Source organism: Equus caballus, unplaced genomic scaffold, assembly GCF_041296265.1.
Source record: "Equus caballus isolate H_3958 breed thoroughbred unplaced genomic scaffold, TB-T2T haplotype2-0000673, whole genome shotgun sequence".
Lineage (NCBI taxonomy): Eukaryota > Metazoa > Chordata > Mammalia > Perissodactyla > Equidae > Equus > Equus caballus.
This window is the reverse complement of record NW_027221961.1, coordinates 2,125-25,680: the sequence shown is the minus strand read 5'-3', so window position 1 is coordinate 25,680 and position 23,556 is coordinate 2,125. Positions and strand designations below refer to the sequence as shown.

Sequence of the window (23,556 nt, the reverse complement as noted above, 5' to 3'; positions counted from 1 at the left end):
ACCCCCTCGCACCAGATGAGGAAAGCGCAGCTCAGGGAGGGCACGTCACTCGCGGGAGACGGCGGCCCTTGGGTTTCAGCTCAGGACTTCGGTCTCCCGAGCCTGCGTTTCGGGGCAAGGCTCCGGTCCCGCGCTCCGGGAAACTGACAGGGACGCAGTCCCGCTTCTCCCCGCAGAAGGTGCTCCTCGGAGATCAGATCCGGGGACCCGTCAGAACCACCCCGGGCACGAGCTGGCAGGGAGCGACGCGCACCGCCCCTCCCCCCCCATCCCGCAGCCCGCAGCCCGCAGCCCGCAGCCCGCAGCCCGCAGCCCGAGGAAGCGAGGAGCAGGCGATAGAGGCGCTGGGTTGGCAGGAGGGGAAACGGGGCCGGCAGGAGAAGCGAACCGCGGAGAGACTCCCTCCCAGGACGACGATGGCTGAACGGGGAGAGGAGGGAGCTTTGGGTCCTCTCTCGTCCTGCTTTGACCGGGATGTCCCCATTTTTCCACAGCGAGCGAGTATGGCTCTTGGATTCGGTGGGGAAGACGTGGTTTATCTGGAGGACTTTTCCCTTCGGGGGTTCAAAGTCCGTTCTCTGAGGCAAGGCTCCCTCTCTGCCTCCCTGTCCTTCCCATTCGCCTCCCCGGAAGCCAGCTCTCCTCCCGGTTTCCTGGATCCCTTGGCCACGGTCCTCTGTTGCAAACACAGGCAGGTGCAAAGAAGATGCGAAAGGCTGCCCGAGCCACGCGAACGGAAAGCTGAAGCCAGGGAGCCAGGAAGGGCTGGCTGCTGAGGGAGGACGTGTCCTGTCAGGAGGCTTTTCAACTCCCTCTGACAGATGCGGCCTGGAGGGGCGGGGCCCGGCCGGGGCCCTGGGGTGGTAGGGGTCGGGTGTGAGGGGGTGGGTGGGGAGGCGGGGGGAGGCGGGAAGAGAGGGAGGCCCCCGAGTGAGGGGACACCAAAAGCCTCAGCCATCAAGACTCCTCATCTTTGCATCCAGCGTTCTCAAACTCAAAACGAACGCAAGCTCATCCACCAGGAGCAACGTAGCAGCGTTTCCAAGCGAGGCAGGACCGCCCGAAGGCGAAAGCAGAATGGGATCCCAGTCAGGTGGAGCTTGAAACTCAGACCCACCCACCCCCCTACCCCCCCACCACCTCCCCCCCTCCCCCCCACCCCGGGAAGGGGGCTTCTGGAAGGAAAAGCGAGACAAACTGACAGGGACAAACTTAGGTCGGGAAAGGAGTGTTGATTGTGAATGAGCCTCTCAAGGACAAGCGAGCGGGTACCAGGTTTTAGAAGATGACCTGCAGCGGCACAGACGCCAGCAAAGGCAGAAGCCATCCCGTCTTGGGTGAGGTGCCCGAGACGCGCCTCTCTAACCCAGTCCGCCCTGTCCTTGGAGAAGCGGGCGGTGTCTGGAAAAGCCTGACCAGGTGTCTTTCCTCGGTGGGCGGGGCTGGTCGCTTTGGGACCCGTTTGGGCCTCCCGGCACCGCCGTGGAATCCGTTCCACCTGACAGGACGACTCTACCCGGCGGCTGGGGCGGCGGGGGCGGGGCGCCGAGGGAAGGGCTGGGGTGTCACCGGAGCGGGAGCCGAGCGGGTGGGAAGAGGCCGAGGCCAGAGGGAGCCGGCGGGCGGCGTGTGCGGCGTCGGGGTCCCGGTCCCGGTCCCGGTCCCGGTCCCGCCGGGCTGGCCCCGATTGGCCCTGGGTTCGGGTGGGGCCGCGAGCTGGAAGGGTTGGGCTGTGGCGGGGAGGGGTTGGGCCCTGCCCATGGGCGGCGCCGGCGGGCCCGCGGTGCGGAGGGTGGCGGGGGGGGGTGGGGGAGGGCTGGCTGGAGGGGTGGGGGGCGTCCGCGGAGGACGGAGGCCGGAGGCGGCAAAAGGCGAGGGAGGCAAAAGCCTACAGCACCCGGTATTCCCAGGCGGTCTCCCATCCAAGTACTAACCAGGCCCGACCCTGCTTAGCTTCCGAGATCAGACGAGATCGGGCGCGTTCAGGGTGGTATGGCCGTAGACGCTGGCGCCTGCCGCCGGCGCCCCTAAGAAGCCGCGCCGCGTCGCCCGGCCCGCGGCTCGCGCGCGCGCCCAGGCCTCTGTGACGCGCACCCGCCGCCGCCGGCGCCCCCTGCGCCCGCGCTCGGCCTGCCGCCTTCCTCCCGCTGCTGCCTCCCGCCGCGGCCGCCTCGGGCGCGGCCAGCGGGCCAGCCAAACCCTGCGCTGCCCCGCCCTGCTGCCCTCCCAGGGCGCGGAGGCCTGGAGCAGCCCGGGGTGCGAGGAGGCGGGGCGGGGCGGGCGGCGGTGGGAAACGAGGGGTGGTGGGGGCGGGGATGGGGGCGGGGCGCCTGGCTGGGCGCTCTCCCCTCGCGGCCCGGGAACACTCCAGGCCGCCCTGGCCGCTCGGATCCGGCGATGGGTCGCAGGAGATGCGGCTGCTGGGAGGTGGGGGGCGCGGGGCACTTGGCCCGAGGCGTCGGGGCGTCGGGCCGCCGGGCCCGTGCTCCTCTGAGTCCCCTCCGGCCCGAGGGGCCTCCCAGCGGGAGCCCTGACCTCTGCGGCGCCGGCCGGGCCCCGACTTGCCCAAACCCAGGCGGAGCCACCGGCGCGACCAGAGGGCGTCAGCGGAAGCCCGCCGCGCTGCCCCTGAGGGCGCGGGGAGGCGGGGCGGCCACCCTTCCCCCCGCCAGCGCCGCCCAGGAGACCGGCACCCCGCCCCCAACCCGCCCCTCGCGGGGACCCTGGACAGCTCCTGCTGGCGCCAGCCCAGAGACCCAGAGACAGAGACAGAGACAGAGACACGGAGAAACAGAGAAACGGCGACACGGAGAGGATCCAAGACACGGACCTAGACAGACACCCACCCTGACCCAGAGAGGCTCTGCCCAAGAGCTCGCTTCCCCCCCAGGAGGGCGGTGGTGCTGGAGCTGGGCCCGGGCCAGGAGGCAGGGGCCCCGGGGCTGGCGATCACCCCTGGGGCCCTAGGCCGCGCAGACAGGCTCTCAGGAGTCCCGGGCTCCCGGCATCGCTGCCCCGCCATCGCCCAGGAACCACAGACAGGCACCGGAGCTCGCTGGCGCGCTCTGTCTGCGCTTGCGTGTGCGTGTGCGTGTGCGTGTGCGTGTTGTGCGAGTGGGTGTGTAGGCGTGTGTGTGTGTGTGTGTGTGTGCGCGCGCGCGCGCGCCTGTGTGTCTGTGTGCCTGTGTGTGTGCGCGTCCGGGTTTGCGTGTTCCTTTCTCTCCGCTTCTTCACTCTGGCTCTTTTCCTCTTTCTGCCGGGCACCCCCGACCTTACTGAGGTGATAGAAGGAGCAGGCAGAAAAGTCAGGGCCCAGAGAACTTGGCACGAGAAAGCAGCTCCATCTACCAGACATGTAGAAGCCCCTCCCCGACGACCGACCGCAGCGTCCCCGTTCTGCTCAAGTGCCGCTGGGGACGTTGCCCGGGATCTCCCGCCCGCTAGGTCACCGACGAAGGCGCCTCCGTTTTCCCAAGAGCGCGCTCGCGCCCAGGACGGAGGGAGGAGCAGCACGGTGTGACGACGGGGAGGAAGAGTCGCGTCCGAAGGCCCGTCGGTGCCTGCCGACGTCCCGGCTCTCCCTGTCTCGAGACCTCTGGGCTTCAGGGTTCTGTGCCGCAAGGCTTTCCCGCCGCACCCCCCGGGACCCAGGGCGCGCTGTGTGCGCTGCCCGTCTCCAGCGTTTGGGCCCTGTGGGCCTTCTTGCGTCCCACTGGAAAGGGGACCCTGGGACGGAGAGAAGACGGGCAGGGGGCGGGCTTCGGCAAAGAGAGCGACGGCCATCCACAGACGTCCGACGAGGCCCTCCGGGGCGCCAAGCTCTCCATTTTCCACGGCACGTGTCCTCGTCAGGTTCTGCCACCTCTCGCCGGCATGCGTAGGCACACCGCTGGTCTTGCGGCCCCAGAGGCGAGGAGGCGAACGCCCCGGAGGCCGAGATTGGCACCCGCGTTCTCGGCTGCTGGGTGGCCAGCACCTAGGAGAGTGTCTGGCCGGAAGCAGCCAGGCGATCGATCCCTGGGTGCTGGATGAGCCTCGGCGGCAAGAAGTAGGCTCGTGGGGAAGGACGGCGGCCGAGGCCCGGGCCCCCACCGAGGCCGCGCTCCGTGCTGAGCGGTCCGCTCCGTGTTTCCCGCTTGCGTTCTCACCAGCACTCGCCCCCGCAAGGAGGCACGAACTCCAGGACCCCCTCGCACCAGATGAGGAAAGCGCAGCTCAGGGAGGGCACGTCACTCGCGGGAGACGGCGGCCCTTGGGTTTCAGCTCAGGACTTCGGTCTCCCGAGCCTGCGTTTCGGGGCAAGGCTCCGGTCCCGCGCTCCGGGAAACTGACAGGGACGCAGTCCCGCTTCTCCCCGCAGAAGGTGCTCCTCGGAGATCAGATCCGGGGACCCGTCAGAACCACCCCGGGCACGAGCTGGCAGGGAGCGACGCGCACCGCCCCTCCCCCCCCATCCCGCAGCCCGCAGCCCGCAGCCCGCAGCCCGCAGCCCGCAGCCCGAGGAAGCGAGGAGCAGGCGATAGAGGCGCTGGGTTGGCAGGAGGGGAAACGGGGCCGGCAGGAGAAGCGAACCGCGGAGAGACTCCCTCCCAGGACGACGATGGCTGAACGGGGAGAGGAGGGAGCTTTGGGTCCTCTCTCGTCCTGCTTTGACCGGGATGTCCCCATTTTTCCACAGCGAGCGAGTATGGCTCTTGGATTCGGTGGGGAAGACGTGGTTTATCTGGAGGACTTTTCCCTTCGGGGGTTCAAAGTCCGTTCTCTGAGGCAAGGCTCCCTCTCTGCCTCCCTGTCCTTCCCATTCGCCTCCCCGGAAGCCAGCTCTCCTCCCGGTTTCCTGGATCCCTTGGCCACGGTCCTCTGTTGCAAACACAGGCAGGTGCAAAGAAGATGCGAAAGGCTGCCCGAGCCACGCGAACGGAAAGCTGAAGCCAGGGAGCCAGGAAGGGCTGGCTGCTGAGGGAGGACGTGTCCTGTCAGGAGGCTTTTCAACTCCCTCTGACAGATGCGGCCTGGAGGGGCGGGGCCCGGCCGGGGCCCTGGGGTGGTAGGGGTCGGGTGTGAGGGGGTGGGTGGGGAGGCGGGGGGAGGCGGGAAGAGAGGGAGGCCCCCGAGTGAGGGGACACCAAAAGCCTCAGCCATCAAGACTCCTCATCTTTGCATCCAGCGTTCTCAAACTCAAAACGAACGCAAGCTCATCCACCAGGAGCAACGTAGCAGCGTTTCCAAGCGAGGCAGGACCGCCCGAAGGCGAAAGCAGAATGGGATCCCAGTCAGGTGGAGCTTGAAACTCAGACCCACCCACCCCCCTACCCCCCCACCACCTCCCCCCCTCCCCCCCACCCCGGGAAGGGGGCTTCTGGAAGGAAAAGCGAGACAAACTGACAGGGACAAACTTAGGTCGGGAAAGGAGTGTTGATTGTGAATGAGCCTCTCAAGGACAAGCGAGCGGGTACCAGGTTTTAGAAGATGACCTGCAGCGGCACAGACGCCAGCAAAGGCAGAAGCCATCCCGTCTTGGGTGAGGTGCCCGAGACGCGCCTCTCTAACCCAGTCCGCCCTGTCCTTGGAGAAGCGGGCGGTGTCTGGAAAAGCCTGACCAGGTGTCTTTCCTCGGTGGGCGGGGCTGGTCGCTTTGGGACCCGTTTGGGCCTCCCGGCACCGCCGTGGAATCCGTTCCACCTGACAGGACGACTCTACCCGGCGGCTGGGGCGGCGGGGGCGGGGCGCCGAGGGAAGGGCTGGGGTGTCACCGGAGCGGGAGCCGAGCGGGTGGGAAGAGGCCGAGGCCAGAGGGAGCCGGCGGGCGGCGTGTGCGGCGTCGGGGTCCCGGTCCCGCCGGGCTGGCCCCGATTGGCCCTGGGTTCGGGTGGGGCCGCGAGCTGGAAGGGTTGGGCTGTGGCGGGGAGGGGTTGGGCCCTGCCCATGGGCGGCGCCGGCGGGCCCGCGGTGCGGAGGGTGGCGGGGGGGGGTGGGGGAGGGCTGGCTGGAGGGGTGGGGGGCGTCCGCGGAGGACGGAGGCCGGAGGCGGCAAAAGGCGAGGGAGGCAAAAGCCTACAGCACCCGGTATTCCCAGGCGGTCTCCCATCCAAGTACTAACCAGGCCCGACCCTGCTTAGCTTCCGAGATCAGACGAGATCGGGCGCGTTCAGGGTGGTATGGCCGTAGACGCTGGCGCCTGCCGCCGGCGCCCCTAAGAAGCCGCGCCGCGTCGCCCGGCCCGCGGCTCGCGCGCGCGCCCAGGCCTCTGTGACGCGCACCCGCCGCCGCCGGCGCCCCCTGCGCCCGCGCTCGGCCTGCCGCCTTCCTCCCGCTGCTGCCTCCCGCCGCGGCCGCCTCGGGCGCGGCCAGCGGGCCAGCCAAACCCTGCGCTGCCCCGCCCTGCTGCCCTCCCAGGGCGCGGAGGCCTGGAGCAGCCCGGGGTGCGAGGAGGCGGGGCGGGGCGGGCGGCGGTGGGAAACGAGGGGTGGTGGGGGCGGGGATGGGGGCGGGGCGCCTGGCTGGGCGCTCTCCCCTCGCGGCCCGGGAACACTCCAGGCCGCCCTGGCCGCTCGGATCCGGCGATGGGTCGCAGGAGATGCGGCTGCTGGGAGGTGGGGGGCGCGGGGCACTTGGCCCGAGGCGTCGGGGCGTCGGGCCGCCGGGCCCGTGCTCCTCTGAGTCCCCTCCGGCCCGAGGGGCCTCCCAGCGGGAGCCCTGACCTCTGCGGCGCCGGCCGGGCCCCGACTTGCCCAAACCCAGGCGGAGCCACCGGCGCGACCAGAGGGCGTCAGCGGAAGCCCGCCGCGCTGCCCCTGAGGGCGCGGGGAGGCGGGGCGGCCACCCTTCCCCCCGCCAGCGCCGCCCAGGAGACCGGCACCCCGCCCCCAACCCGCCCCTCGCGGGGACCCTGGACAGCTCCTGCTGGCGCCAGCCCAGAGACCCAGAGACAGAGACAGAGACAGAGACACGGAGAAACAGAGAAACGGCGACACGGAGAGGATCCAAGACACGGACCTAGACAGACACCCACCCTGACCCAGAGAGGCTCTGCCCAAGAGCTCGCTTCCCCCCCAGGAGGGCGGTGGTGCTGGAGCTGGGCCCGGGCCAGGAGGCAGGGGCCCCGGGGCTGGCGATCACCCCTGGGGCCCTAGGCCGCGCAGACAGGCTCTCAGGAGTCCCGGGCTCCCGGCATCGCTGCCCCGCCATCGCCCAGGAACCACAGACAGGCACCGGAGCTCGCTGGCGCGCTCTGTCTGCGCTTGCGTGTGCGTGTGCGTGTGCGTGTGCGTGTTGTGCGAGTGGGTGTGTAGGCGTGTGTGTGTGTGTGTGTGTGTGTGCGCGCGCGCGCGCCTGTGTGTCTGTGTGCCTGTGTGTGTGCGCGTCCGGGTTTGCGTGTTCCTTTCTCTCCGCTTCTTCACTCTGGCTCTTTTCCTCTTTCTGCCGGGCACCCCCGACCTTACTGAGGTGATAGAAGGAGCAGGCAGAAAAGTCAGGGCCCAGAGAACTTGGCACGAGAAAGCAGCTCCATCTACCAGACATGTAGAAGCCCCTCCCCGACGACCGACCGCAGCGTCCCCGTTCTGCTCAAGTGCCGCTGGGGACGTTGCCCGGGATCTCCCGCCCGCTAGGTCACCGACGAAGGCGCCTCCGTTTTCCCAAGAGCGCGCTCGCGCCCAGGACGGAGGGAGGAGCAGCACGGTGTGACGACGGGGAGGAAGAGTCGCGTCCGAAGGCCCGTCGGTGCCTGCCGACGTCCCGGCTCTCCCTGTCTCGAGACCTCTGGGCTTCAGGGTTCTGTGCCGCAAGGCTTTCCCGCCGCACCCCCCGGGACCCAGGGCGCGCTGTGTGCGCTGCCCGTCTCCAGCGTTTGGGCCCTGTGGGCCTTCTTGCGTCCCACTGGAAAGGGGACCCTGGGACGGAGAGAAGACGGGCAGGGGGCGGGCTTCGGCAAAGAGAGCGACGGCCATCCACAGACGTCCGACGAGGCCCTCCGGGGCGCCAAGCTCTCCATTTTCCACGGCACGTGTCCTCGTCAGGTTCTGCCACCTCTCGCCGGCATGCGTAGGCACACCGCTGGTCTTGCGGCCCCAGAGGCGAGGAGGCGAACGCCCCGGAGGCCGAGATTGGCACCCGCGTTCTCGGCTGCTGGGTGGCCAGCACCTAGGAGAGTGTCTGGCCGGAAGCAGCCAGGCGATCGATCCCTGGGTGCTGGATGAGCCTCGGCGGCAAGAAGTAGGCTCGTGGGGAAGGACGGCGGCCGAGGCCCGGGCCCCCACCGAGGCCGCGCTCCGTGCTGAGCGGTCCGCTCCGTGTTTCCCGCTTGCGTTCTCACCAGCACTCGCCCCCGCAAGGAGGCACGAACTCCAGGACCCCCTCGCACCAGATGAGGAAAGCGCAGCTCAGGGAGGGCACGTCACTCGCGGGAGACGGCGGCCCTTGGGTTTCAGCTCAGGACTTCGGTCTCCCGAGCCTGCGTTTCGGGGCAAGGCTCCGGTCCCGCGCTCCGGGAAACTGACAGGGACGCAGTCCCGCTTCTCCCCGCAGAAGGTGCTCCTCGGAGATCAGATCCGGGGACCCGTCAGAACCACCCCGGGCACGAGCTGGCAGGGAGCGACGCGCACCGCCCCTCCCCCCCCATCCCGCAGCCCGCAGCCCGCAGCCCGCAGCCCGCAGCCCGCAGCCCGAGGAAGCGAGGAGCAGGCGATAGAGGCGCTGGGTTGGCAGGAGGGGAAACGGGGCCGGCAGGAGAAGCGAACCGCGGAGAGACTCCCTCCCAGGACGACGATGGCTGAACGGGGAGAGGAGGGAGCTTTGGGTCCTCTCTCGTCCTGCTTTGACCGGGATGTCCCCATTTTTCCACAGCGAGCGAGTATGGCTCTTGGATTCGGTGGGGAAGACGTGGTTTATCTGGAGGACTTTTCCCTTCGGGGGTTCAAAGTCCGTTCTCTGAGGCAAGGCTCCCTCTCTGCCTCCCTGTCCTTCCCATTCGCCTCCCCGGAAGCCAGCTCTCCTCCCGGTTTCCTGGATCCCTTGGCCACGGTCCTCTGTTGCAAACACAGGCAGGTGCAAAGAAGATGCGAAAGGCTGCCCGAGCCACGCGAACGGAAAGCTGAAGCCAGGGAGCCAGGAAGGGCTGGCTGCTGAGGGAGGACGTGTCCTGTCAGGAGGCTTTTCAACTCCCTCTGACAGATGCGGCCTGGAGGGGCGGGGCCCGGCCGGGGCCCTGGGGTGGTAGGGGTCGGGTGTGAGGGGGTGGGTGGGGAGGCGGGGGGAGGCGGGAAGAGAGGGAGGCCCCCGAGTGAGGGGACACCAAAAGCCTCAGCCATCAAGACTCCTCATCTTTGCATCCAGCGTTCTCAAACTCAAAACGAACGCAAGCTCATCCACCAGGAGCAACGTAGCAGCGTTTCCAAGCGAGGCAGGACCGCCCGAAGGCGAAAGCAGAATGGGATCCCAGTCAGGTGGAGCTTGAAACTCAGACCCACCCACCCCCCTACCCCCCCACCACCTCCCCCCCTCCCCCCCACCCCGGGAAGGGGGCTTCTGGAAGGAAAAGCGAGACAAACTGACAGGGACAAACTTAGGTCGGGAAAGGAGTGTTGATTGTGAATGAGCCTCTCAAGGACAAGCGAGCGGGTACCAGGTTTTAGAAGATGACCTGCAGCGGCACAGACGCCAGCAAAGGCAGAAGCCATCCCGTCTTGGGTGAGGTGCCCGAGACGCGCCTCTCTAACCCAGTCCGCCCTGTCCTTGGAGAAGCGGGCGGTGTCTGGAAAAGCCTGACCAGGTGTCTTTCCTCGGTGGGCGGGGCTGGTCGCTTTGGGACCCGTTTGGGCCTCCCGGCACCGCCGTGGAATCCGTTCCACCTGACAGGACGACTCTACCCGGCGGCTGGGGCGGCGGGGGCGGGGCGCCGAGGGAAGGGCTGGGGTGTCACCGGAGCGGGAGCCGAGCGGGTGGGAAGAGGCCGAGGCCAGAGGGAGCCGGCGGGCGGCGTGTGCGGCGTCGGGGTCCCGGTCCCGGTCCCGGTCCCGGTCCCGCCGGGCTGGCCCCGATTGGCCCTGGGTTCGGGTGGGGCCGCGAGCTGGAAGGGTTGGGCTGTGGCGGGGAGGGGTTGGGCCCTGCCCATGGGCGGCGCCGGCGGGCCCGCGGTGCGGAGGGTGGCGGGGGGGGTGGGGGAGGGCTGGCTGGAGGGGTGGGGGGCGTCCGCGGAGGACGGAGGCCGGAGGCGGCAAAAGGCGAGGGAGGCAAAAGCCTACAGCACCCGGTATTCCCAGGCGGTCTCCCATCCAAGTACTAACCAGGCCCGACCCTGCTTAGCTTCCGAGATCAGACGAGATCGGGCGCGTTCAGGGTGGTATGGCCGTAGACGCTGGCGCCTGCCGCCGGCGCCCCTAAGAAGCCGCGCCGCGTCGCCCGGCCCGCGGCTCGCGCGCGCGCCCAGGCCTCTGTGACGCGCACCCGCCGCCGCCGGCGCCCCCTGCGCCCGCGCTCGGCCTGCCGCCTTCCTCCCGCTGCTGCCTCCCGCCGCGGCCGCCTCGGGCGCGGCCAGCGGGCCAGCCAAACCCTGCGCTGCCCCGCCCTGCTGCCCTCCCAGGGCGCGGAGGCCTGGAGCAGCCCGGGGTGCGAGGAGGCGGGGCGGGGCGGGCGGCGGTGGGAAACGAGGGGTGGTGGGGGCGGGGATGGGGGCGGGGCGCCTGGCTGGGCGCTCTCCCCTCGCGGCCCGGGAACACTCCAGGCCGCCCTGGCCGCTCGGATCCGGCGATGGGTCGCAGGAGATGCGGCTGCTGGGAGGTGGGGGGCGCGGGGCACTTGGCCCGAGGCGTCGGGGCGTCGGGCCGCCGGGCCCGTGCTCCTCTGAGTCCCCTCCGGCCCGAGGGGCCTCCCAGCGGGAGCCCTGACCTCTGCGGCGCCGGCCGGGCCCCGACTTGCCCAAACCCAGGCGGAGCCACCGGCGCGACCAGAGGGCGTCAGCGGAAGCCCGCCGCGCTGCCCCTGAGGGCGCGGGGAGGCGGGGCGGCCACCCTTCCCCCCGCCAGCGCCGCCCAGGAGACCGGCACCCCGCCCCCAACCCGCCCCTCGCGGGGACCCTGGACAGCTCCTGCTGGCGCCAGCCCAGAGACCCAGAGACAGAGACAGAGACAGAGACACGGAGAAACAGAGAAACGGCGACACGGAGAGGATCCAAGACACGGACCTAGACAGACACCCACCCTGACCCAGAGAGGCTCTGCCCAAGAGCTCGCTTCCCCCCCAGGAGGGCGGTGGTGCTGGAGCTGGGCCCGGGCCAGGAGGCAGGGGCCCCGGGGCTGGCGATCACCCCTGGGGCCCTAGGCCGCGCAGACAGGCTCTCAGGAGTCCCGGGCTCCCGGCATCGCTGCCCCGCCATCGCCCAGGAACCACAGACAGGCACCGGAGCTCGCTGGCGCGCTCTGTCTGCGCTTGCGTGTGCGTGTGCGTGTGCGTGTGCGTGTTGTGCGAGTGGGTGTGTAGGCGTGTGTGTGTGTGTGTGTGTGTGCGCGCGCGCGCGCGCCTGTGTGTCTGTGTGCCTGTGTGTGTGCGCGTCCGGGTTTGCGTGTTCCTTTCTCTCCGCTTCTTCACTCTGGCTCTTTTCCTCTTTCTGCCGGGCACCCCCGACCTTACTGAGGTGATAGAAGGAGCAGGCAGAAAAGTCAGGGCCCAGAGAACTTGGCACGAGAAAGCAGCTCCATCTACCAGACATGTAGAAGCCCCTCCCCGACGACCGACCGCAGCGTCCCCGTTCTGCTCAAGTGCCGCTGGGGACGTTGCCCGGGATCTCCCGCCCGCTAGGTCACCGACGAAGGCGCCTCCGTTTTCCCAAGAGCGCGCTCGCGCCCAGGACGGAGGGAGGAGCAGCACGGTGTGACGACGGGGAGGAAGAGTCGCGTCCGAAGGCCCGTCGGTGCCTGCCGACGTCCCGGCTCTCCCTGTCTCGAGACCTCTGGGCTTCAGGGTTCTGTGCCGCAAGGCTTTCCCGCCGCACCCCCCGGGACCCAGGGCGCGCTGTGTGCGCTGCCCGTCTCCAGCGTTTGGGCCCTGTGGGCCTTCTTGCGTCCCACTGGAAAGGGGACCCTGGGACGGAGAGAAGACGGGCAGGGGGCGGGCTTCGGCAAAGAGAGCGACGGCCATCCACAGACGTCCGACGAGGCCCTCCGGGGCGCCAAGCTCTCCATTTTCCACGGCACGTGTCCTCGTCAGGTTCTGCCACCTCTCGCCGGCATGCGTAGGCACACCGCTGGTCTTGCGGCCCCAGAGGCGAGGAGGCGAACGCCCCGGAGGCCGAGATTGGCACCCGCGTTCTCGGCTGCTGGGTGGCCAGCACCTAGGAGAGTGTCTGGCCGGAAGCAGCCAGGCGATCGATCCCTGGGTGCTGGATGAGCCTCGGCGGCAAGAAGTAGGCTCGTGGGGAAGGACGGCGGCCGAGGCCCGGGCCCCCACCGAGGCCGCGCTCCGTGCTGAGCGGTCCGCTCCGTGTTTCCCGCTTGCGTTCTCACCAGCACTCGCCCCCGCAAGGAGGCACGAACTCCAGGACCCCCTCGCACCAGATGAGGAAAGCGCAGCTCAGGGAGGGCACGTCACTCGCGGGAGACGGCGGCCCTTGGGTTTCAGCTCAGGACTTCGGTCTCCCGAGCCTGCGTTTCGGGGCAAGGCTCCGGTCCCGCGCTCCGGGAAACTGACAGGGACGCAGTCCCGCTTCTCCCCGCAGAAGGTGCTCCTCGGAGATCAGATCCGGGGACCCGTCAGAACCACCCCGGGCACGAGCTGGCAGGGAGCGACGCGCACCGCCCCTCCCCCCCCATCCCGCAGCCCGCAGCCCGCAGCCCGCAGCCCGCAGCCCGCAGCCCGAGGAAGCGAGGAGCAGGCGATAGAGGCGCTGGGTTGGCAGGAGGGGAAACGGGGCCGGCAGGAGAAGCGAACCGCGGAGAGACTCCCTCCCAGGACGACGATGGCTGAACGGGGAGAGGAGGGAGCTTTGGGTCCTCTCTCGTCCTGCTTTGACCGGGATGTCCCCATTTTTCCACAGCGAGCGAGTATGGCTCTTGGATTCGGTGGGGAAGACGTGGTTTATCTGGAGGACTTTTCCCTTCGGGGGTTCAAAGTCCGTTCTCTGAGGCAAGGCTCCCTCTCTGCCTCCCTGTCCTTCCCATTCGCCTCCCCGGAAGCCAGCTCTCCTCCCGGTTTCCTGGATCCCTTGGCCACGGTCCTCTGTTGCAAACACAGGCAGGTGCAAAGAAGATGCGAAAGGCTGCCCGAGCCACGCGAACGGAAAGCTGAAGCCAGGGAGCCAGGAAGGGCTGGCTGCTGAGGGAGGACGTGTCCTGTCAGGAGGCTTTTCAACTCCCTCTGACAGATGCGGCCTGGAGGGGCGGGGCCCGGCCGGGGCCCTGGGGTGGTAGGGGTCGGGTGTGAGGGGGTGGGTGGGGAGGCGGGGGGAGGCGGGAAGAGAGGGAGGCCCCCGAGTGAGGGGACACCAAAAGCCTCAGCCATCAAGACTCCTCATCTTTGCATCCAGCGTTCTCAAACTCAAAACGAACGCAAGCTCATCCACCAGGAGCAACGTAGCAGCGTTTCCAAGCGAGGCAGGACCGCCCGAAGGCGAAAGCAGAATGGGATCCCAGTCAGGTGGAGCTTGAAACTCAGACCCACCCACCCCCCTACCCCCCCACCACCTCCCCCCCTCCCCCCCACCCCGGGAAGGGGGCTTCTGGAAGGAAAAGCGAGACAAACTGACAGGGACAAACTTAGGTCGGGAAAGGAGTGTTGATTGTGAATGAGCCTCTCAAGGACAAGCGAGCGGGTACCAGGTTTTAGAAGATGACCTGCAGCGGCACAGACGCCAGCAAAGGCAGAAGCCATCCCGTCTTGGGTGAGGTGCCCGAGACGCGCCTCTCTAACCCAGTCCGCCCTGTCCTTGGAGAAGCGGGCGGTGTCTGGAAAAGCCTGACCAGGTGTCTTTCCTCGGTGGGCGGGGCTGGTCGCTTTGGGACCCGTTTGGGCCTCCCGGCACCGCCGTGGAATCCGTTCCACCTGACAGGACGACTCTACCCGGCGGCTGGGGCGGCGGGGGCGGGGCGCCGAGGGAAGGGCTGGGGTGTCACCGGAGCGGGAGCCGAGCGGGTGGGAAGAGGCCGAGGCCAGAGGGAGCCGGCGGGCGGCGTGTGCGGCGTCGGGGTCCCGGTCCCGGTCCCGGTCCCGGTCCCGCCGGGCTGGCCCCGATTGGCCCTGGGTTCGGGTGGGGCCGCGAGCTGGAAGGGTTGGGCTGTGGCGGGGAGGGGTTGGGCCCTGCCCATGGGCGGCGCCGGCGGGCCCGCGGTGCGGAGGGTGGCGGGGGGGGGTGGGGGAGGGCTGGCTGGAGGGGTGGGGGGCGTCCGCGGAGGACGGAGGCCGGAGGCGGCAAAAGGCGAGGGAGGCAAAAGCCTACAGCACCCGGTATTCCCAGGCGGTCTCCCATCCAAGTACTAACCAGGCCCGACCCTGCTTAGCTTCCGAGATCAGACGAGATCGGGCGCGTTCAGGGTGGTATGGCCGTAGACGCTGGCGCCTGCCGCCGGCGCCCCTAAGAAGCCGCGCCGCGTCGCCCGGCCCGCGGCTCGCGCGCGCGCCCAGGCCTCTGTGACGCGCACCCGCCGCCGCCGGCGCCCCCTGCGCCCGCGCTCGGCCTGCCGCCTTCCTCCCGCTGCTGCCTCCCGCCGCGGCCGCCTCGGGCGCGGCCAGCGGGCCAGCCAAACCCTGCGCTGCCCCGCCCTGCTGCCCTCCCAGGGCGCGGAGGCCTGGAGCAGCCCGGGGTGCGAGGAGGCGGGGCGGGGCGGGCGGCGGTGGGAAACGAGGGGTGGTGGGGGCGGGGATGGGGGCGGGGCGCCTGGCTGGGCGCTCTCCCCTCGCGGCCCGGGAACACTCCAGGCCGCCCTGGCCGCTCGGATCCGGCGATGGGTCGCAGGAGATGCGGCTGCTGGGAGGTGGGGGGCGCGGGGCACTTGGCCCGAGGCGTCGGGGCGTCGGGCCGCCGGGCCCGTGCTCCTCTGAGTCCCCTCCGGCCCGAGGGGCCTCCCAGCGGGAGCCCTGACCTCTGCGGCGCCGGCCGGGCCCCGACTTGCCCAAACCCAGGCGGAGCCACCGGCGCGACCAGAGGGCGTCAGCGGAAGCCCGCCGCGCTGCCCCTGAGGGCGCGGGGAGGCGGGGCGGCCACCCTTCCCCCCGCCAGCGCCGCCCAGGAGACCGGCACCCCGCCCCCAACCCGCCCCTCGCGGGGACCCTGGACAGCTCCTGCTGGCGCCAGCCCAGAGACCCAGAGACAGAGACAGAGACAGAGACACGGAGAAACAGAGAAACGGCGACACGGAGAGGATCCAAGACACGGACCTAGACAGACACCCACCCTGACCCAGAGAGGCTCTGCCCAAGAGCTCGCTTCCCCCCCAGGAGGGCGGTGGTGCTGGAGCTGGGCCCGGGCCAGGAGGCAGGGGCCCCGGGGCTGGCGATCACCCCTGGGGCCCTAGGCCGCGCAGACAGGCTCTCAGGAGTCCCGGGCTCCCGGCATCGCTGCCCCGCCATCGCCCAGGAACCACAGACAGGCACCGGAGCTCGCTGGCGCGCTCTGTCTGCGCTTGCGTGTGCGTGTGCGTGTGCGTGTGCGTGTTGTGCGAGTGGGTGTGTAGGCGTGTGTGTGTGTGTGTGTGTGTGTGCGCGCGCGCGCGCGCCTGTGTGTCTGTGTGCCTGTGTGTGTGCGCGTCCGGGTTTGCGTGTTCCTTTCTCTCCGCTTCTTCACTCTGGCTCTTTTCCTCTTTCTGCCGGGCACCCCCGACCTTACTGAGGTGATAGAAGGAGCAGGCAGAAAAGTCAGGGCCCAGAGAACTTGGCACGAGAAAGCAGCTCCATCTACCAGACATGTAGAAGCCCCTCCCCGACGACCGACCGCAGCGTCCCCGTTCTGCTCAAGTGCCGCTGGGGACGTTGCCCGGGATCTCCCGCCCGCTAGGTCACCGACGAAGGCGCCTCCGTTTTCCCAAGAGCGCGCTCGCGCCCAGGACGGAGGGAGGAGCAGCACGGTGTGACGACGGGGAGGAAGAGTCGCGTCCGAAGGCCCGTCGGTGCCTGCCGACGTCCCGGCTCTCCCTGTCTCGAGACCTCTGGGCTTCAGGGTTCTGTGCCGCAAGGCTTTCCCGCCGCACCCCCCGGGACCCAGGGCGCGCTGTGTGCGCTGCCCGTCTCCAGCGTTTGGGCCCTGTGGGCCTTCTTGCGTCCCACTGGAAAGGGGACCCTGGGACGGAGAGAAGACGGGCAGGGGGCGGGCTTCGGCAAAGAGAGCGACGGCCATCCACAGACGTCCGACGAGGCCCTCCGGGGCGCCAAGCTCTCCATTTTCCACGGCACGTGTCCTCGTCAGGTTCTGCCACCTCTCGCCGGCATGCGTAGGCACACCGCTGGTCTTGCGGCCCCAGAGGCGAGGAGGCGAACGCCCCGGAGGCCGAGATTGGCACCCGCGTTCTCGGCTGCTGGGTGGCCAGCACCTAGGAGAGTGTCTGGCCGGAAGCAGCCAGGCGATCGATCCCTGGGTGCTGGATGAGCCTCGGCGGCAAGAAGTAGGCTCGTGGGGAAGGACGGCGGCCGAGGCCCGGGCCCCCACCGAGGCCGCGCTCCGTGCTGAGCGGTCCGCTCCGTGTTTCCCGCTTGCGTTCTCACCAGCACTCGCCCCCGCAAGGAGGCACGAACTCCAGGACCCCCTCGCACCAGATGAGGAAAGCGCAGCTCAGGGAGGGCACGTCACTCGCGGGAGACGGCGGCCCTTGGGTTTCAGCTCAGGACTTCGGTCTCCCGAGCCTGCGTTTCGGGGCAAGGCTCCGGTCCCGCGCTCCGGGAAACTGACAGGGACGCAGTCCCGCTTCTCCCCGCAGAAGGTGCTCCTCGGAGATCAGATCCGGGGACCCGTCAGAACCACCCCGGGCACGAGCTGGCAGGGAGCGACGCGCACCGCCCCTCCCCCCCCATCCCGCAGCCCGCAGCCCGCAGCCCGCAGCCCGCAGCCCGCAGCCCGAGGAAGCGAGGAGCAGGCGATAGAGGCGCTGGGTTGGCAGGAGGGGAAACGGGGCCGGCAGGAGAAGCGAACCGCGGAGAGACTCCCTCCCAGGACGACGATGGCTGAACGGGGAGAGGAGGGAGCTTTGGGTCCTCTCTCGTCCTGCTTTGACCGGGATGTCCCCATTTTTCCACAGCGAGCGAGTATGGCTCTTGGATTCGGTGGGGAAGACGTGGTTTATCTGGAGGACTTTTCCCTTCGGGGGTTCAAAGTCCGTTCTCTGAGGCAAGGCTCCCTCTCTGCCTCCCTGTCCTTCCCATTCGCCTCCCCGGAAGCCAGCTCTCCTCCCGGTTTCCTGGATCCCTTGGCCACGGTCCTCTGTTGCAAACACAGGCAGGTGCAAAGAAGATGCGAAAGGCTGCCCGAGCCACGCGAACGGAAAGCTGAAGCCAGGGAGCCAGGAAGGGCTGGCTGCTGAGGGAGGACGTGTCCTGTCAGGAGGCTTTTCAACTCCCTCTGACAGATGCGGCCTGGAGGGGCGGGGCCCGGCCGGGGCCCTGGGGTGGTAGGGGTCGGGTGTGAGGGGGTGGGTGGGGAGGCGGGGGGAGGCGGGAAGAGAGGGAGGCCCCCGAGTGAGGGGACACCAAAAGCCTCAGCCATCAAGACTCCTCATCTTTGCATCCAGCGTTCTCAAACTCAAAACGAACGCAAGCTCATCCACCAGGAGCAACGTAGCAGCGTTTCCAAGCGAGGCAGGACCGCCCGAAGGCGAAAGCAGAATGGGATCCCAGTCAGGTGGAGCTTGAAACTCAGACCCACCCACCCCCCTACCCCCCCACCACCTCCCCCCCTCCCCCCCACCCCGGGAAGGGGGCTTCTGGAAGGAAAAGCGAGACAAACTGACAGGGACAAACTTAGGTCGGGAAAGGAGTGTTGATTGTGAATGAGCCTCTCAAGGACAAGCGAGCGGGTACCAGGTTTTAGAAGATGACCTGCAGCGGCACAGACGCCAGCAAAGGCAGAAGCCATCCCGTCTTGGGTGAGGTGCCCGAGACGCGCCTCTCTAACCCAGTCCGCCCTGTCCTTGGAGAAGCGGGCGGTGTCTGGAAAAGCCTGACCAGGTGTCTTTCCTCGGTGGGCGGGGCTGGTCGCTTTGGGACCCGTTTGGGCCTCCCGGCACCGCCGTGGAATCCGTTCCACCTGACAGGACGACTCTACCCGGCGGCTGGGGCGGCGGGGGCGGGGCGCCGAGGGAAGGGCTGGGGTGTCACCGGAGCGGGAGCCGAGCGGGTGGGAAGAGGCCGAGGCCAGAGGGAGCCGGCGGGCGCCGTGTGCGGCGTCGGGGTCCCAGTCCCGGTCCCGGTCCCGGTCCCGCCGGGCTGGCCCCGATTGGCCCTGGGTTCGGGTGGGGCCGCGAGCTGGAAGGGTTGGGCTGTGGCGGGGAGGGGTTGGGCCCTGCCCATGGGCGGCGCCGGCGGGCCCGCGGTGCGGAGGGTGGCGGGGGGGGGTGGGGGAGGGCTGGCTGGAGGGGTGGGGGGCGTCCGCGGAGGACGGAGGCCGGAGGCGGCAAAAGGCGAGGGAGGCAAAAGCCTACAGCACCCGGTATTCCCAGGCGGTCTCCCATCCAAGTACTAACCAGGCCCGACCCTGCTTAGCTTCCGAGATCAGACGAGATCGGGCGCGTTCAGGGTGGTATGGCCGTAGACGCTGGCGCCTGCCGCCGGCGCCCCTAAGAAGCCGCGCCGCGTCGCCCGGCCCGCGGCTCGCGCGCGCGCCCAGGCCTCTGTGACGCGCACCCGCCGCCGCCGGCGCCCCCTGCGCCCGCGCTCGGCCTGCCGCCTTCCTCCCGCTGCTGCCTCCCGCCGCGGCCGCCTCGGGCGCGGCCAGCGGGCCAGCCAAACCCTGCGCTGCCCCGCCCTGCTGCCCTCCCAGGGCGCGGAGGCCTGGAGCAGCCCGGGGTGCGAGGAGGCGGGGCGGGGCGGGCGGCGGTGGGAAACGAGGGGTGGTGGGGGCGGGGATGGGGGCGGGGCGCCTGGCTGGGCGCTCTCCCCTCGCGGCCCGGGAACACTCCAGGCCGCCCTGGCCGCTCGGATCCGGCGATGGGTCGCAGGAGATGCGGCTGCTGGGAGGTGGGGGGCGCGGGGCACTTGGCCCGAGGCGTCGGGGCGTCGGGCCGCCGGGCCCGTGCTCCTCTGAGTCCCCTCCGGCCCGAGGGGCCTCCCAGCGGGAGCCCTGACCTCTGCGGCGCCGGCCGGGCCCCGACTTGCCCAAACCCAGGCGGAGCCACCGGCGCGACCAGAGGGCGTCAGCGGAAGCCCGCCGCGCTGCCCCTGAGGGCGCGGGGAGGCGGGGCGGCCACCCTTCCCCCCGCCAGCGCCGCCCAGGAGACCGGCACCCCGCCCCCAACCCGCCCCTCGCGGGGACCCTGGACAGCTCCTGCTGGCGCCAGCCCAGAGACCCAGAGACAGAGACAGAGACAGAGACACGGAGAAACAGAGAAACGGCGACACGGAGAGGATCCAAGACACGGACCTAGACAGACACCCACCCTGACCCAGAGAGGCTCTGCCCAAGAGCTCGCTTCCCCCCCAGGAGGGCGGTGGTGCTGGAGCTGGGCCCGGGCCAGGAGGCAGGGGCCCCGGGGCTGGCGATCACCCCTGGGGCCCTAGGCCGCGCAGACAGGCTCTCAGGAGTCCCGGGCTCCCGGCATCGCTGCCCCGCCATCGCCCAGGAACCACAGACAGGCACCGGAGCTCGCTGGCGCGCTCTGTCTGCGCTTGCGTGTGCGTGTGCGTGTGCGTGTGCGTGTTGTGCGAGTGGGTGTGTAGGCGTGTGTGTGTGTGTGTGTGTGTGTGCGCGCGCGCGCGCCTGTGTGTCTGTGTGCCTGTGTGTGTGCGCGTCCGGGTTTGCGTGTTCCTTTCTCTCCGCTTCTTCACTCTGGCTCTTTTCCTCTTTCTGCCGGGCACCCCCGACCTTACTGAGGTGATAGAAGGAGCAGGCAGAAAAGTCAGGGCCCAGAGAACTTGGCACGAGAAAGCAGCTCCATCTACCAGACATGTAGAAGCCCCTCCCCGACGACCGACCGCAGCGTCCCCGTTCTGCTCAAGTGCCGCTGGGGACGTTGCCCGGGATCTCCCGCCCGCTAGGTCACCGACGAAGGCGCCTCCGTTTTCCCAAGAGCGCGCTCGCGCCCAGGACGGAGGGAGGAGCAGCACGGTGTGACGACGGGGAGGAAGAGTCGCGTCCGAAGGCCCGTCGGTGCCTGCCGACGTCCCGGCTCTCCCTGTCTCGAGACCTCTGGGCTTCAGGGTTCTGTGCCGCAAGGCTTTCCCGCCGCACCCCCCGGGACCCAGGGCGCGCTGTGTGCGCTGCCCGTCTCCAGCGTTTGGGCCCTGTGGGCCTTCTTGCGTCCCACTGGAAAGGGGACCCTGGGACGGAGAGAAGACGGGCAGGGGGCGGGCTTCGGCAAAGAGAGCGACGGCCATCCACAGACGTCCGACGAGGCCCTCCGGGGCGCCAAGCTCTCCATTTTCCACGGCACGTGTCCTCGTCAGGTTCTGCCACCTCTCGCCGGCATGCGTAGGCACACCGCTGGTCTTGCGGCCCCAGAGGCGAGGAGGCGAACGCCCCGGAGGCCGAGATTGGCACCCGCGTTCTCGGCTGCTGGGTGGCCAGCACCTAGGAGAGTGTCTGGCCGGAAGCAGCCAGGCGATCGATCCCTGGGTGCTGGATGAGCCTCGGCGGCAAGAAGTAGGCTCGTGGGGAAGGACGGCGGCCGAGGCCCGGGCCCCCACCGAGGCCGCGCTCCGTGCTGAGCGGTCCGCTCCGTGTTTCCCGCTTGCGTTCTCACCAGCACTCGCCCCCGCAAGGAGGCACGAACTCCAGGACCCCCTCGCACCAGATGAGGAAAGCGCAGCTCAGGGAGGGCACGTCACTCGCGGGAGACGGCGGCCCTTGGGTTTCAGCTCAGGACTTCGGTCTCCCGAGCCTGCGTTTCGGGGCAAGGCTCCGGTCCCGCGCTCCGGGAAACTGACAGGGACGCAGTCCCGCTTCTCCCCGCAGAAGGTGCTCCTCGGAGATCAGATCCGGGGACCCGTCAGAACCACCCCGGGCACGAGCTGGCAGGGAGCGACGCGCACCGCCCCTCCCCCCCCATCCCGCAGCCCGCAGCCCGCAGCCCGCAGCCCGCAGCCCGCAGCCCGAGGAAGCGAGGAGCAGGCGATAGAGGCGCTGGGTTGGCAGGAGGGGAAACGGGGCCGGCAGGAGAAGCGAACCGCGGAGAGACTCCCTCCCAGGACGACGATGGCTGAACGGGGAGAGGAGGGAGCTTTGGGTCCTCTCTCGTCCTGCTTTGACCGGGATGTCCCCATTTTTCCACAGCGAGCGAGTATGGCTCTTGGATTCGGTGGGGAAGACGTGGTTTATCTGGAGGACTTTTCCCTTCGGGGGTTCAAAGTCCGTTCTCTGAGGCAAGGCTCCCTCTCTGCCTCCCTGTCCTTCCCATTCGCCTCCCCGGAAGCCAGCTCTCCTCCCGGTTTCCTGGATCCCTTGGCCACGGTCCTCTGTTGCAAACACAGGCAGGTGCAAAGAAGATGCGAAAGGCTGCCCGAGCCACGCGAACGGAAAGCTGAAGCCAGGGAGCCAGGAAGGGCTGGCTGCTGAGGGAGGACGTGTCCTGTCAGGAGGCTTTTCAACTCCCTCTGACAGATGCGGCCTGGAGGGGCGGGGCCCGGCCGGGGCCCTGGGGTGGTAGGGGTCGGGTGTGAGGGGGTGGGTGGGGAGGCGGGGGGAGGCGGGAAGAGAGGGAGGCCCCCGAGTGAGGGGACACCAAAAGCCTCAGCCATCAAGACTCCTCATCTTTGCATCCAGCGTTCTCAAACTCAAAACGAACGCAAGCTCATCCACCAGGAGCAACGTAGCAGCGTTTCCAAGCGAGGCAGGACCGCCCGAAGGCGAAAGCAGAATGGGATCCCAGTCAGGTGGAGCTTGAAACTCAGACCCACCCACCCCCCTACCCCCCCACCACCTCCCCCCCTCCCCCCCACCCCGGGAAGGGGGCTTCTGGAAGGAAAAGCGAGACAAACTGACAGGGACAAACTTAGGTCGGGAAAGGAGTGTTGATTGTGAATGAGCCTCTCAAGGACAAGCGAGCGGGTACCAGGTTTTAGAAGATGACCTGCAGCGGCACAGACGCCAGCAAAGGCAGAAGCCATCCCGTCTTGGGTGAGGTGCCCGAGACGCGCCTCTCTAACCCAGTCCGCCCTGTCCTTGGAGAAGCGGGCGGTGTCTGGAAAAGCCTGACCAGGTGTCTTTCCTCGGTGGGCGGGGCTGGTCGCTTTGGGACCCGTTTGGGCCTCCCGGCACCGCCGTGGAATCCGTTCCACCTGACAGGACGACTCTACCCGGCGGCTGGGGCGGCGGGGGCGGGGCGCCGAGGGAAGGGCTGGGGTGTCACCGGAGCGGGAGCCGAGCGGGTGGGAAGAGGCCGAGGCCAGAGGGAGCCGGCGGGCGGCGTGTGCGGCGTCGGGGTCCCGGTCCCGGTCCCGGTCCCGGTCCCGCCGGGCTGGCCCCGATTGGCCCTGGGTTCGGGTGGGGCCGCGAGCTGGAAGGGTTGGGCTGTGGCGGGGAGGGGTTGGGCCCTGCCCATGGGCGGCGCCGGCGGGCCCGCGGTGCGGAGGGTGGCGGGGGGGGTGGGGGAGGGCTGGCTGGAGGGGTGGGGGGCGTCCGCGGAGGACGGAGGCCGGAGGCGGCAAAAGGCGAGGGAGGCAAAAGCCTACAGCACCCGGTATTCCCAGGCGGTCTCCCATCCAAGTACTAACCAGGCCCGACCCTGCTTAGCTTCCGAGATCAGACGAGATCGGGCGCGTTCAGGGTGGTATGGCCGTAGACGCTGGCGCCTGCCGCCGGCGCCCCTAAGAAGCCGCGCCGCGTCGCCCGGCCCGCGGCTCGCGCGCGCGCCCAGGCCTCTGTGACGCGCACCCGCCGCCGCCGGCGCCCCCTGCGCCCGCGCTCGGCCTGCCGCCTTCCTCCCGCTGCTGCCTCCCGCCGCGGCCGCCTCGGGCGCGGCCAGCGGGCCAGCCAAACCCTGCGCTGCCCCGCCCTGCTGCCCTCCCAGGGCGCGGAGGCCTGGAGCAGCCCGGGGTGCGAGGAGGCGGGGCGGGGCGGGCGGCGGTGGGAAACGAGGGGTGGTGGGGGCGGGGATGGGGGCGGGGCGCCTGGCTGGGCGCTCTCCCCTCGCGGCCCGGGAACACTCCAGGCCGCCCTGGCCGCTCGGATCCGGCGATGGGTCGCAGGAGATGCGGCTGCTGGGAGGTGGGGGGCGCGGGGCACTTGGCCCGAGGCGTCGGGGCGTCGGGCCGCCGGGCCCGTGCTCCTCTGAGTCCCCTCCGGCCCGAGGGGCCTCCCAGCGGGAGCCCTGACCTCTGCGGCGCCGGCCGGGCCCCGACTTGCCCAAACCCAGGCGGAGCCACCGGCGCGACCAGAGGGCGTCAGCGGAAGCCCGCCGCGCTGCCCCTGAGGGCGCGGGGAGGCGGGGCGGC

At 69.8% G+C, this 23,556-nt stretch overlaps 6 non-coding genes across 6 annotated transcripts; all 6 read right to left on the bottom strand.

Annotated features, from left to right (window-relative positions):
• Nucleotides 1-1,885: 1,885 nt before the first annotated feature.
• Nucleotides 1,886-2,004, bottom strand: LOC138922233 (5S ribosomal RNA). The gene has a single exon (XR_011435298.1). It is a non-coding gene; the product is annotated as a 5S ribosomal RNA (ribosomal RNA).
• A 4,047-nt stretch (nt 2,005-6,051) lies between these two features.
• LOC138922253 (5S ribosomal RNA) lies at nt 6,052-6,170 on the bottom strand. Its single transcript, XR_011435318.1, has one exon. It is a non-coding gene; the product is annotated as a 5S ribosomal RNA (ribosomal RNA).
• A 4,064-nt stretch (nt 6,171-10,234) lies between these two features.
• Nucleotides 10,235-10,353, bottom strand: LOC138922252 (5S ribosomal RNA). The gene has a single exon (XR_011435317.1). It is a non-coding gene; the product is annotated as a 5S ribosomal RNA (ribosomal RNA).
• A 4,065-nt stretch (nt 10,354-14,418) lies between these two features.
• Nucleotides 14,419-14,537, bottom strand: LOC138922251 (5S ribosomal RNA). The gene has a single exon (XR_011435316.1). It is a non-coding gene; the product is annotated as a 5S ribosomal RNA (ribosomal RNA).
• A 4,067-nt stretch (nt 14,538-18,604) lies between these two features.
• On the bottom strand, nt 18,605-18,723 carry LOC138922244 (5S ribosomal RNA). The gene has a single exon (XR_011435308.1). It is a non-coding gene; the product is annotated as a 5S ribosomal RNA (ribosomal RNA).
• Nucleotides 18,724-22,787: 4,064 nt separating this feature from the next.
• On the bottom strand, nt 22,788-22,906 carry LOC138922232 (5S ribosomal RNA). Its single transcript, XR_011435297.1, has one exon. It is a non-coding gene; the product is annotated as a 5S ribosomal RNA (ribosomal RNA).
• Nucleotides 22,907-23,556: the final 650 nt, after the last annotated feature.